This window comes from Megascapheus bottae, chromosome 3 (genome assembly GCF_031878675.1).
Source record: "Megascapheus bottae isolate mThoBot1 chromosome 3, mThoBot2.hap1, whole genome shotgun sequence".
NCBI lineage: Eukaryota > Metazoa > Chordata > Mammalia > Rodentia > Geomyidae > Megascapheus > Megascapheus bottae.
Window position 1 is genome coordinate 70,850,630 of NC_143511.1, and position 9,793 is coordinate 70,860,422.

At 43.2% G+C, this 9,793-nt stretch overlaps 1 long non-coding RNA gene across 1 annotated transcript; it reads right to left on the reverse strand.

The window, feature by feature from the left end:
- Positions 1 to 327: 327 nt before the first annotated feature.
- LOC150065758 (uncharacterized) lies at positions 328 to 8,455 on the reverse strand. The gene is made up of 2 exons (XR_016534984.1): positions 8,205 to 8,455; positions 328 to 3,753 (listed from the first exon to the last, which is right to left on the reverse strand). It is a non-coding gene; the product is annotated as an uncharacterized LOC150065758 (long non-coding RNA).
- Positions 8,456 to 9,793: the final 1,338 nt, after the last annotated feature.

Genomic DNA, 9,793 nt, shown 5'->3' on the forward strand with positions numbered 1-9,793 from the left:
TAAACCTAATCAACAAGGCAAAAGATCTGCACCTAGGAAACTGTTAAGACATTGATGGAAAAAAAATTGAAGAAAATGTAAATAAATGAGAAGATTCCCCATGGCCAGTGTGGTGCTAGAATTTTTATGGAAACAGAAAAGACTGAATAGCTAGGCCAACCTAAAGTAAAAGACTAAAGCTGAAGGCTCCACACATCCTCATTTCAAATGATAACTATAGATCTTAAATGTTACCCATCCCCACCGAAGGTAACTGAGATGTGCTGTTTATTTGCTTGATTCTAATCATTTCACAGAGAATACACACACATGCCAAAACATCACATATGTGTTTTAAGACAGTCCATTTTTATTTGCCAATTATAGACCAGCTAACCTTTAAGTGCAGTAGCAAAGCAATAATTAGTAATGACAATAACAAATAGCAATAAGATGTAGTTTTTAGCTATTAGTACTTGACACTGGTTTATATTTTAAAGTTTATTATGTCTCTGAGGTAACTGGTATTATCATCCCCTGCTTTACTGAGGATGGCATGGAGGGGTTAAATAACTTGTTTAAGGTTACGGAATAGGAAAGCCAGGAGTTGAAGCTAAGAGTGCCCCCAATGTCATGCTGTTTCCTTCCATACCTAACTGCCTCCAGAACAATTTTAATCTACATGTAAAATGGAGAAGTATGTGTTTCCCAGAGAAAGGAAGGCACACATTTACCACCTCTGCTATACTAGTAAGGTCACACAGAATATGCTGTGCATGGTTTAGGAGCTCCATAAATTGGAGTCTTCTGAGAGGGTCCAGAAATAAGCCAGGAAATAAGAGGCCAAAAGCCTCATGATGCCTGCTAAGGGGAGGAGAAAATGACTGCTCCCCTATGTAGAGCTATCCCTGTTCAGGTGTTGCTTCTCTAGAGAGGCATTCTCTCCTCATCCTTTAGAATAGCAGCCTATCTCTTTCTCTCTCTAGTCCTTCTCCTGTTTAAGTTTTCATCATGGCACTTAATGCCACCTGACATTTTGTGATGCATTTATTTTTGACCATCACTCTATCCCCCCCATCCCATCCCTGACAGAGTTAACTATGTTTATTACTGGCCAATGTCTAGTATTGGATCTTCAGGGACAAACACAATGCTTGGATCAATATACATGTTGAATGAATAAATCTCAGTCCTGAAATATTTTCATTTATTGCTATCATATCCTAGTTCCTTGCCCAGGTGCACATTTGATGTGCATATATTGTAGTAATCTCACAGAATTTTACATTCTGTATTTTCCATTGGTAGAATTCACTATGCGTTTTTTTTTTTTGCAGCATTTAAGCCCTACTTGCTTTCCCATCTCTACTTGTCCAAAGACAAGTTGCTCTGTGATCAGATAACCTATGGTTACCCAAATGTGTTTTTTCATTTTACAAAATATGTAGAAATGTTTTCCTAGAATCTTTGACATATGCCACCCAGTATCTATCTCTTTAATTCTATCTTTTCTAGTGGACAGTCTTCCAGGTCAAGAAATAAAATGATTTAAAAAATCCAGAATAATCCATCCTGTAATTTGTTCCATTTCTTACTAATACACATTACCATTTGTATCAAGAGTACAGAGTGCACTCCTGCAGATTTTCTTGATGTCACACTACATTTTTTCCTTGTTATATTCAAGAAAATGTAATGTCTATAGTAAAAGTATGCTTAGAGTTGAGTTTACTCAATTTGTTTTTTTTCCCCCAGAGGAAACCTCAGATCATCTCCCAACTTCAAAATCCCATCTCCTTTGTGCCATGTTGTGTGGGGACTGGTTAAGTACCTTCACCCCCAAGACATAGGAATTGTAGGAAGATGGAGAGTGCTTGTTTCCACTTCTAAACACATTTAGCTTATCCTAAAAAGCTCCTAGCATTATCAGAGGGCCAAATGGTCAAAGCCTGGACAGGACTTTATTCTCAAAGTGACAGAAGCTTGCAGTGCACCTTTTTAGGTATTTACACTTCCAAAGAAGGAAGGCCAGAAATAGTGAGGTCTTGGCTGTAAAAAGCTGAGCCACCCAAGACTTTGCTGGTCCTTGGAGAGATGTCTTTATATTCCAAATGGTTAGAGAGAGAACCCAGGATCTTTCTTGTCCCTTTGTCAAAGAGCACAGGTCCTTGCCTTCTTGTATGGGAGAAATCCATTGTTCTCTATCCTGGCTGTAGACTGAAACCTGCCCAGAGAAAGGGAGCTTCCCTGTGGCTAAGACAGCCAGAGAGCAGCATGGAAATGTTCCTGTGGATCATTTCATCAATGACAAACGCTTTTCCCTGACCCAGGAGGCTTGCATTTCTACAATCTCCTTAGAGATATGTACAAAATTGGGGAAGGGGGTAGCTTCCCAGATCCCCTCCCCAAGTTATCAACAAAACATATTTCCAAGCTCTGGGAATTATCATTCTTTTCATAGCAGCTTTGCATTGTATTTTCTTGGCTATCCATGCAATAAAAACCTAGGACTATTCTTGAAAATGTTGATTTGTTGAGTGTGTGTGCGCAAGAATTATCTTTTTGTTAAACTCTGTGTTCCCAACATTAATCATGGGCCTTTTAAAAAATTTGTATGCCCCCTCCTTTTTAGCAGTGAGAAATATAGTTATATAGTTATACAGACTAACAGTAACTGGGTCTTTGGCAATGTTTTTGCAAATAGGTTTCTGGTCCTTGTGTTAGCACATGGTCTGGGGGTAGGGAGGTGGTGGTCAGAGACACTTGCTATTTGTAGATCTAATGATAAAATGCATGCTAGCTTCCTGGTTGTTGAGAAAGGGTTTGGGACCCCCCCCCCGGGAGCTAGACCCTTTTGAGGGGCTTACTGTTAAGGAGGGTGTGTTCATTGGAAATGTCCCTTCTGTCTGGCAAGAAAGGGACAAACCTAGAGGAAAAGGCCTGCATTCTCTTCTAGGCTCCATTCAAGGAAAAGAGAAGAGTGTGTTGATGACTCCAACTGTCTGTCCCCGAGGGTCCACTCAGTAGGAATAGCTGTGGCATCCCATGCTCACTTCCTCCTGGGTCCCCTGTCACAAAAGCAGTCAGAAAGCAGAGGTTGTATCTGCTCCTTGAGCTCCTGGGTCATGGGTTACTGTGGCAGCTGCAGCAAAGCAAGGTACTTTAAGCCAGAAGTAATGATCTGGAAACTGACTGTGGCCCCGGCGGTGGTCAGGGCTGCTTGGAGGCATAGGCCATGGGTACAGCCTGGAGGCTGGAGAATGAAAGCTTGAGATTCACCAGGTTGGAAGGAGCTTGGATGACCTTGTGAGGTGTGGCTCTGAAGGTCAAGTTGGCTCAGCTTCAATGACATGCTCTGTGCAAATTGCAGTGCAGTACCTCTAGAAAATGGGGGCACTGATGAGAGAATAACTCTTTCCCAGATGTAAGCTCTGAGTGTAGAGAATCCATGAGGAATATAGAACTTTGAGCAGATGTGACCTTCCTTGGTCTTGGAAGTTCCTGGCAGCCATGGAGGCTTTGCTTCTAGCACCATTACACAGCTTGGGCTGGGCAAGTGATTCCCATACGCAATATCCAAGCTGGAGTAGAGCCAGTCATTCTGGCTCTCTTCAAAGGGCCATGTTGTGGGGGAGGACGTAGTTCCTTAGGAAAACTTTACTGTTGGATGGTCCAGCATGCATCCATCACAACTCCATTCTTAGCACTCAGTCTCATTCTTTGTGTCTTGGTGGCAAGAGTGCTCTGGCACACTCCCAGAGGGGCTGGAAACAGCTGTGGGTAAGAAATGAAAGACAAGTCAGGGTCACTCAGACCTACAGAAGCATGGGGGGGGGGTCCTCCCTTTTACAGAATGGATTGGGATGGGGTGTAGTGAAGCCAGGCAATGACTTGTTCTTTGCCTAGATATTTAGATCAAGAGCTTCCAACTTCTAGGCTGTGCAGAAGGGCTTACTCCAAGGTGGAAATATTCTATCTGTGTATGTGTGTGTGTGTGTGTGTGTGTGTGTGTGTGTGTGTGCGCGCGCGCGTGCGCGCCAGTAGTAAGATTTTGAATACAGGGCTTCAAGTTCTCACTTGGCTTTTGTGCTCAAGGCTGGCACTCTACTCCTCAAGCCGTGCCTCCAACTTCTTGTCTTTTGCTGGTTAACTGGAGATAAAGAGTCTTTTGGGCCAGGAGTGCTTGCCTAGCATGCACAAAGCCCTGGGTTTGATTTCTTGGTACCACATTCACAGAAAAAGCTAGAAGTGGTGCTGTGACTCAAGGGTAGAGTTCTAGCCTTGAGAAAGATGAAGGACAGTGACCAGCTCTGAGTTCAAGCCCCAGGATTGGCAAAAAAAAAAGGTCTCTTGGATTTGTCTGCTTGGGCTGGCTTCTTTTGGACCTCCTCACTGGAATGTTCTATCATTGTGTTCTATGATTTGTATATACTTTCTCCCTGCAGCTACTGAATATTTAGAATGTAAGGGTTATCATTTAGCAAGTAGATTGTTAATTGCACTTTATTTCAATCCACTGAAACTTAAATATAAAAAGCTATCCAAAGGGCTAGTGACTGTCATGCCAGAGAGCATGATGGCAGGGTCTAAGAATCAGGACTCTGGGCTCCCTGACTTTCTGGATCAATAAGCGACTTCATGATTTATTCTCCTCTTATCTAAACTGAGACAAATGGTGCCAACTTCTGGGCCTTCCCCCTGCTGTGGAAGTAAGCACTCCTTAGGAGACGTCTCTACACAGAGGGCCTGTCAAGTATCTAGTAACAAAACCAAGCATTATTTGCATAATTCTATCAATAATCTATAATTTCCTATCAAGGTGAAGCTGCCAGGAAATTTCAAGGTTACCTAGAAAGCTCTGAGAGCTGGAGGTGAAAGGGAGGAGTTGGTTTCTGAGAAACTGGTGCTAAGTTAAAGGCTCTGTATTTCAGATGATGGGTAGAGGGGTCCATGGGGGATTCCCTGGGAGCAACAGTCTTGGAATGAGACCCAACAGGAGACTGCTTGACCAGAGTGAGGAACTGGGGAGGTAGAACACAAAGCTTGTCTTTCTTGAAGGCCAGGGAATGTGACATAGCAGGCTGGGGAAAGGTTCTTGCTTCTGAGACAAGATCAGCCCCAGGCACTCCAAAGGGCGGGCATTGGGATGGTATTAATCCCAGATTTGCAACAGGGGCATCCAGGGTGGAGGCCCAGGCCTACTTGCTGCTAGGAATAGGGTGGATACAGAGAAGTCAAAAGCCTGGGTAATAGCCAGGTAAAGTCTATCTTCCTGTCTCTGTCTGTGAACTGAAAAGTATCTTCCTACCTAACTTGCTACCTGATGAGATTTCCTGAGAGTGATTTCTTCAGTTCTCAGCAGACTTCCAGCCCATAGCCTGAAGGTCATGTTCCACCAAGCTGCAGGGATCAGGATCTGGATCTGACCCACTCACTTTAGTCTGTGATGGTGATGTCCCTGGAGCTCTGCTGGTCTTGGCTCACCCTGAGAGTTTGTAGCACTACCTGGAAACCACATCCCCTTGGTCTCGCTCATCAGTCTTCCTCTCTCTTCTCATTCTCATCTCACTGCTCTGACATTTGCCTCTGAACAGAACCTGGGCTGGGTCTCATACCTTCATACCCTCCCTTTTGTTCCTTTTTCCATTCGGCCTCTGCTTTCACCTTCCCCTCCATTTTGCTGAGAAGATCCTTCCTGTCCATATATGTCCTCTTTTGCTCAAAAGAGATCTCTGAATCATTCATGCCTTTTCCCAAGCCTACATTCCCCTCTCTACTCATGCCTTAGCAGGGCATCTGGTTACAAGCCAGGAAGCTGTACCTTAGCCCCTCTGTCATGAAACGCTGCCCCTCACCTGCTTGCCTCACCTCCACTAAATCCAGGGAGATAGAAGAGACTGATCAGGTACAGATTAGGTATAAAGTCTTCCCAGGAAGAGATGTAGGCTCTTTTCTTCTGTAAGCCACTCAATGATACCTGGAAGTTTTCAGAGAGCAGAGGAGTCACAGTCCTGTCATGAAGGCTGAGGCAGAAGAAGGCAAGTGCTTCCTCCCTGTCTCCTGCATTTATCCCCTCTGTATGGGGGTTCCCAAGATGGTGAATGAGGCCACACTGGCAGGCTATGGGTCTGGCCAGTTGTTGCACCTAAAGGATGGGGTCATTCTCCACATTTGGATGTCAAAGACCCAGGTCCCAATAGCAGTGGGACCCCAAATGACCACAGCATCAGCTATTTCTTGAGACCTATTCAGAACTGAAGGATAGTGCTCCACTGTCAATACAGAGGAGAGGCCTTTATTATGGGGACAGCAGTGTGACCTCATCCAATGTCCTAGATTTAGAGGAGGTAAGAGAAAAGGCTCCCCTTTGCTCTCTAAGTGATGATGACAGGGTGGTGACAGGAACAAGCACCACAACAGGCAGGCCTAGGTTCACATCTCCCTTCTGTTATTTATTACGTGGGCAAGTGGATCTAGTGCCTCCATGTCCTCATCTGTTTAATAATGGTTACCTCACAGAAGATTGAGAGGATTCAGTGAAGTCATGAGTTTTACACACTGACCTGGTTTTAAGTGCTCAATAAGTATTAGCCATTGTGGATCACATGAAGAGTAGTATCAGTTATAAAATAAGATGATCAGAATGTGGACATTTATTTGATTCTAGCAATAACTACACGGTATGTATTTGGTTAAAAGGCTAGAGTTGTTGTGCTCTGGTGGCTCATGCTGGTAATCCTAGTTACTCAACAGGCTGAGATCTAAGGATCTTGGTTCAAACACAGCCTGGAAAGAAAGTTTGTGAGACTCTGCTTTCCAATTAGCTATCACAAATAGCCAGAAGTGGGGCAGTGGCTCAAGTGGTAGTGTGCAAGCTTTGAGCAAAGAAAGCTCAGGTTCAAGTCCCAGGACTGGCCCTAACAACAACAAACCCAAAAGGCTGGAAAGTTGTGTTTTTCTTGTGATCTCAAAGTGATGAATTCTGCTCAGGGAAGTGGTGGCTGGGGGCAGATGTTCCCTTTTGATCACCTAAGCTTTAAGTTGCCTGTTAAAACTGATGACATTATGTCAAGAAAAAGCAAATCATAATTACAGAGTGGACCTGCAGGAGCCCCTCCTGCAAGGAAGCAGCTGGGTGGAGGGGGAAGTGGGTGGGGTCAGCACTGACATTATGTGGGGAAGAAGTGTCCCTGGTGAAGGGAAGTCTGGGCACAGGTTCCCCACTTGACCTCTGTTCCCTGGACAGCACAAGGAACCTGTAGAAAGAAACCTCCAATCCTCATCTCTCCTGTGCACACAAGCCATGGCAGGAAGAACATCTTTTCTAGTAGCTTCTCATGGGGACTGAGTGCAATGAGAATGGCATTCTGTGGCTCTGTTTCCTGTTCTCTACTCCTTCTAAAGAGGATGGAGAGAAAGAAAGTGACCAGTGGCCATTGTGATCACCCTCACCATCCAATCCCAACCCTGGAGGACCATTCTTGGGTGTTCAAATTACCTCTACTTAGACAAAAGAAGAGCAGGGGGATAAAAAGACACAATTGGACAGACTAGAAAGAACACTGGACTGTACTCAAAAGCCAAAGCCAGATGAGGCAAACAGATGTAAGTTGTATTCAAGTCAAAATCCAGTGCCCTATCTTGCTGGCCGCCCTGAGACCACCTGAATAAGTTCCCATGTGGTAGGATTATCTTATGTCATCCTCTGTATAATCCCATGACCCATTGTACTTCTTTTACAGAGAAGGCAGTAGCAGCTGCAGGGATTTAAGTAATTCCTGCACTTTGATGCAACTCGAAAACACAGCTGGAACTCAGACTGCTTGGATCTAAATTATATTCATTCATAATTTGTGTTTCACTTCTTACGACTACAAGGTCCTTCTTGGTACAAGAAGGCTGCTCTCATTGCCAGTGGGCATGTGTGGCTTGGTCAAATGTTGGACAGGATAGAGCCAGTGTATGGACCTAGGCCACAGGGTGGCAGCCTTGGCTGGTGTGGCTCTGAGACATCAGCTCTTCCAAGGTTCACCAGTGTCCACCCTTCTAAATCACTTTAGTTCATTCATTAGTAAGTACACTGAAAACATAGGCTCCTTTCCCTGTTGTGAATCCTGGCTTTTCACTCAATTTCTTTCTTAGGAGAGACTCAGTCCTATCTAGCCAGTTTCCCATTATTAGATTGGACTCTCCTCAACACTTAAATCTATATTCTCCTTACCCACCTGCTCTTCCTTTCAGCCCTCTCCACTAGGCCTGACATCAGCACCGCAGAGATCTTGGAAACATGTCTGGAGAACTGGTTCCCTCTTCCACACATCACAGCCTATCTTGTCTCTCTGGGAATTGGGGTGTGATTCACACAGCCACTCCCATACCTTGCGACCTTCACATGTCTCTTGATCGAGCAACAGCAGAGGCCATTCTCTGTGCCCAGTATGACTGTTGAGGATTCAAACTGTCATCACCAGCTAGGCTTCTCTGATCTCACTGGTGATGCCAGCACATTCCATGTTCCAGGGAACACCAGTAACTGCCATGTACTCAAGTACTCTGAGGGAAATTCTTTTTTTCCCAATTAAAAAGAATCCTCTTTTGATTTAAAAATATTAAAAAGTTCATATAAAGAACTAGTTCTAAGATGTCTGTCATCCAGATAACTTGCTTTTACTAAGGACAAAAAATAGAAATTCTTTGAAACTAGAGCAAAAAAGAGCTGGAAACATGATTCAAGCAGCAAAGCATCTGCCTGGTAGGCATAAGGCTGGGCTTGCTCTGGTTATTCCTGAGAAAGCATCTTACTTTTTATTTAACCTAGCTGATAGCTGGATGACAGATACAGGCCACCATGCCCAGCTTATTTCTGTTAAGATAAAGTCTCTCAAAATCTCAGTAAAGCTGGGATGACAGGTACATAGCACTGAGTCTAATTGGTTGAGAGTCTAGAGAAATTTTTGCCTTGATTGGCCTGGAAGTTCAATCCTCCTGATATCTGTTTGTGTATGCATTCATTTATATGTTTTCTCAATAATTCCTGGCTATCGTAAGAGGAAATGACTTAAAATTGTAATTTACTATAATTACCAGAGCAAATTCTTCTTATAGTTTAGCTTATTTCAAAATAATTTGTGTGTGTGTGTGTGTGTGTGTGTGTGGTGTTCCTTAGCTTTCACTCAAAGGTGGTGCTTCATACTACTTGAGCAACAGCTCCACTTCCATCTGTTTGTGGATTAATTAGGGATAAGAGTGTCATGGACTTTCCTGCCTAGGCTAGCTGTGAACAGTGATCCTTAGATCCCGCCTCCTGAGTAGCTAGGATTATAGGAATGAGTAATCACCCACCAAATTATACTGTTTTTAATCATTAATATTTTTCTTGTTTTTTAAATAAAGCAATATCTAGTCTGTTAAAAAAAGTTTAGAATTTGAAAAATGAAAGTCTTCTAAATTTTGAAACACTAAACTTGGTGACAATCACATATATCCTGGTAAGGCCTATTGTTTCAGAGAGACAACTGGTCAACCCTTGTAGTTTCAAAGTAAAACAATACATAAAATAATATATATAATATACTATATATCATATGCAACATAATATGTTTTTAGAAATGCCTTTTTATGAATATTGATTTTTTTCTATGTATCTGGTACTGAGGAATCGAACCTAGGTCTTCATGCATGCTAGGCAAGCACTCTACCACTAGGCCAAACTCCGGGCTCTGAATATTGATTTTTTAAGGACAAAAACATCAGTTAAACTTTCAAACCTGTAAAAATGTATACCTTAGAAAAAGTTTCCAATAATGCAGTTCAT